A 4,467-nucleotide genomic window follows, 5' to 3' on the forward strand; every position below is an offset into this window, starting at 1 on the left:
TGTGGTAGTTAATGAGTATCTAGACAAGTTGCTTGATCATAAAAAGGTGAACAAATACAAAATATCTCAATGAGAGAGGAACTAAGATGGTTTGGGGAAATTTTCTTCCCAATCCTTCTTGTTCAAACTAAAACAAGACTTACTCTTTGCTTGTAGCATGTCTCCATCATATTGCCTTTATTTATCAAAGTAGATAATTATAATCCTCAAGTGACATTGTTGTTCTCCATATCTTATAAATACAAGCATAAGTGGCAACCCTTGCATAATATACTTTAATAAGCTTCATTGCCTATAAAAATCGAAATATCAAATTAATATAAATTGAAATGTGAAAGTAATCATAAGACGAATAAGATTATGATCATGTGTTAGTGAAATTATAGCATTAGAATTAGAAGCAGCATATTAATTTTCAACTTAACCAAATTTGTTTTACGCAAGTACATTGCTCACTAACACAACTCCCTCTCAAAGGATAGGGACACAAATCATAGCACATGAAGTCGGAAAAACAAGGGATGTACATGTTAAATCCTGAGATAAAAAACAAGCTAAGAGTGTTAATGAAAGGAGGTTAAAAATATGTATATTATAAATAATAGAGTCGTTGAAAAGGATGAAAGAAGGGACATACTAGCGCTTTGGACCATTACTACATAAAATATGGAAATAACAATGATTATAACATACACAAACTTTAATGTTTTAGTCATATTTTTCTGCCTAAGATTTGAGTAGACATAAAATATCTCTTAGCTGTTGGTGTGTTGTTCCTGTCTCTTTAGCTCACTCAACTATTACAAGGATAAAATAATAAGTTATTACAAATTTTTTTTATTATATTTTATTCATTTTCTAGCTTTTCATAATTGAGGAAAAAATATTTAAATAAGAACATAGTTTTGAACAATGACAAAGTTAGTTTCAAGAATAATTCATCTACAATATAAGAAAATAACATGTTATGCCAATTACCAATTTACCCCTATGGTCCCAAATTTTGCCACGTGGATGGGCTCTGCTTCTATCTCCCATTTTTGTTCATTTCTCTATTCCTATTTTTTATTTGGTTGCTTCTTCAAAATGTTTCCACATTACACAGATATGCAGTCCTGCACAAAACTCTCTTGGGAACACAAATTTATTCTGCACCGTCTTTTTTTACATATCTAACAACTCATCTAACATCAATAGTCTTTTCCGTCTTCAACCATCTTCTCATTTCGTTCTCTCTCTTCAACTTCATAAGACAAGCTTCTTCCATTTTCAACCCTAAATCATCTTCCATTTTCAAAACCCAACCATCTTCCATCTTTAACATCTCTATCTACATGGCACGACCGCTGGAGAAAGGTTTCTTCTTCATTCTTCATCTTTTCCAAATCAAAAAACAAACTCCTGCTTCTCTTTCTTTTCATCTTCATCAATAATATCTTCATCTTTATGGGTTTGGAGTTAGGGTTTGGAACTATGACGAATATGGAAGGTTGGTTAGGGTTATGAGCGAGATTTATAGATTTGGTTGAAGGAAAAACAGGTTGGATTTATGGGTTTGCGATATTTTTCTACACGCCTAGATTTATGGGTTTGCGTTTTTCATTTTCTGTTTATATTAATTGGTATTTTATTTGTGCATATTTTAGGGTTCCTTTCTCTTTCACTTTAAAGGTACACAAAAGACAGATCCATAACTATGGGATATGGTAAGTTAAATCGGTATTGATTGCTTTTAATTTCAAGTTTAAACTATGAAATTTTGCATGTTAATTATTTTGTTTGAAACTTGCAGGTTTTTTGGCCAAATTATGACTTTATTATTGATAAAAACAGTGAGGAAACATGTATGTTATTATTGATGCTAACAGTGAGAAAATAGTGAAAATAATGTACTCATGAATTGTTGTATTTAGTGTCTTGCATATTATGATTGTTTTTGTTTTCTATGACTTATATATTTTATTTTTACCATTTTTATAGCATTGTATTTTGTTTTGGCATATAAATCTATGAATTAACACATAAATTATACCATTGGAATGATAATGTTGAGTTCTCATGCATTGAATTTGACTTGAAACTTTATAGCTATTGCTACATTTTGTTTGATTTGTTCATCTTAATAGCTACAAGATATCATTTTTCTGTATAGCGGATTATCATTAATGCCAATTGCGTAAGTTTGGTGAATTGATCGATTCGGGTCGCCGCAGAGCTTCACCATCAAATGTTGTATTTGTGATACCGGTTATACGTTCCATGATGTTGTTGCTGCCTTTGCTATAAATATTCATTAACCCTCTTTCATCCTTATACTTTTAGTATGCACTAGCGTCGGTGTTTAGTTATTAGTTTATAAGTCTCAATTTTATAGTTTTATCTTGTGATTTGAAATAAGTAAGAAGGAATTTTGTGCATTTAACTTAGAAATAAAGGAGAATTGGCAAAGATATCAAAGACCAATAGAGCTTAATGGAATTTGAAATAGAGCTTACGCAAAGACAAAGCCGGAATGACTTTAAATTTGATTTTTGTAGATTTAAATGTTTAACTTTGAAAATGTAATGGGTGACGGCTGCAGATTTTTTGGGAATATCTTATTCCATCATATGGTGAAATGAAAGACCCTACACATGTGTGATGCTAGTGAAATAGATATAGGGGCAGGTCTCAATCAAAAAATGATAATATTACATACTATTTCTTATGCCAATCATGTTTTGAATATCTAATAACTAAATATTTTCATAATTGAAAATAAACTTATGGCTGTTGTTTATTATTTTGACAAATTTAGATCTTATCAATTATGGTCCAAAGTATTGCATACATGACTATGCTACTTTAAGGTATTTGATTTCTAATCATGAATCTAAGCCAAGACTTCTCAGGGGGATCCTATTATTGCAGAAACATGATATAGAGATAAGAGACAACAATGGGTGTGAAAACACTATTACAGGTCACCTCTACAAGCTTGACATGATAGAAGAAACTAAAAAGGAAAGGCCAATCTAAATATAATTAAATTAACTACACTATCAATTACGATTATAAGTTTTTTAATTGGATTCTTACCATTCTCCACTCACCCAAACTATCATTCATGATAAATGGGAAAGGTGCAAATTTTTTTCTTCCTCTAGAGGAGTGAGGCAAGGGGATCCTATGTATCCCTTACTCTTTTGCATTACTAAAGAGACACTTAATAAGAAATTATCTATGTTGGCGGATCATAGTAATTTAACATGCATATCAGTTGGAAAGACCATATGATATTCTGCAAAGCTATCAGGAAAATGCTCAAGTCATTAACCATCTCCATCAAGAATACAGTCAAAATTATAGTTAACACATCACTCCAACTAAGTGTAAGTTATATTATGGAGGTAGTTCTAGATATAGGTTGAGGCACATTGAACATATGCTTGGATTCACTATAAGGCAAACACCATTTAATCATCTTGGAGTTCATGTATTCAAAGGCAAACCTAGAACTCGTCATCTTATGATCATAACAGATAGAGTATTAGCCAAGGTAGCTACTTGGAAATGCCACTTTTTTCTACGATAGGTAAGGTTCAAATGGTCATGTCAGTCATACAAGGAATGCTTTTGTATAGTCTTAGGATTTACGAACGACTAATTAATCTTCTTAACAAACTGAATTCTTCCATCATAAACTTTGTGTAGACAAATAACATAATAGTAGAAAGTTGATTACTACATCTTGGAAGGTTATTTGCTTATCTTTGTTTGAAGATGTCTTAGTATGAAAGATATTAAGATAATAAGCAAAGTGGTTATTAATATCTTTATTGAAAGTTATTTACTATCAACAATCAACAGTCTTCAATGTTTATTAGTAGTTACTTCTATATGGTCTGACATCTGCTTTATCAGTAGATACTTTAGTACGTTCTTCTATGTTTATAAGTAGATACTTCAATATGTTTATTAGTGTTACACTCCAAATCTACCCCGCTATTTAATAAGAAATCAGAGTGCAAAATCTCAAAGACAACAACAAATTCGAGGCGTCACATTTGCAACTTAAATAAAATCTCATGCAAGCTCACAAATATAGATACATAACACATTCAACGGAGGAGTCATAAATCATTAGTCATATAAATCTCATTAACTTCAATCCTCGCAGCGGAATTCACAAAAACTCTTAAAATTCAAGTCATAACATCATGGCCGACATGCCAACAACAAGTCTCCATAAAACAACATCAAATCCAATCATGACATATCAACATAAGCAAATACAAGCAAACATCCCCTGAGTGCTACGTATCAGAGCATAAACATCGACTCGAGCTACAAAAGGTAAACGACTACTCCACGTCATTACCTGCATGTTACCAACAAAGGGTAACATTCAAACAGAAGGGGTGAGATATCAAACAGTATAAAGGAACGTATGATAATATTCATAGCAAGGAAAAGAACATACATCGT

General features: G+C 31.6%; 1 long non-coding RNA gene across 1 annotated transcript; it reads left to right on the top strand.

The window, feature by feature from the left end:
• Positions 1-932: 932 nt before the first annotated feature.
• Positions 933-1,844, top strand: LOC131617374 (uncharacterized). The gene is made up of 3 exons (XR_009288564.1): positions 933-1,540; positions 1,647-1,706; positions 1,793-1,844. It is a non-coding gene; the product is annotated as an uncharacterized LOC131617374 (long non-coding RNA).
• The last annotated feature ends 2,623 nt before the right edge of the window (positions 1,845-4,467 follow it).

This window comes from Vicia villosa, linkage group LG7 (genome assembly GCF_029867415.1).
Source record: "Vicia villosa cultivar HV-30 ecotype Madison, WI linkage group LG7, Vvil1.0, whole genome shotgun sequence".
Taxonomy (NCBI): domain Eukaryota; kingdom Viridiplantae; phylum Streptophyta; class Magnoliopsida; order Fabales; family Fabaceae; genus Vicia; species Vicia villosa.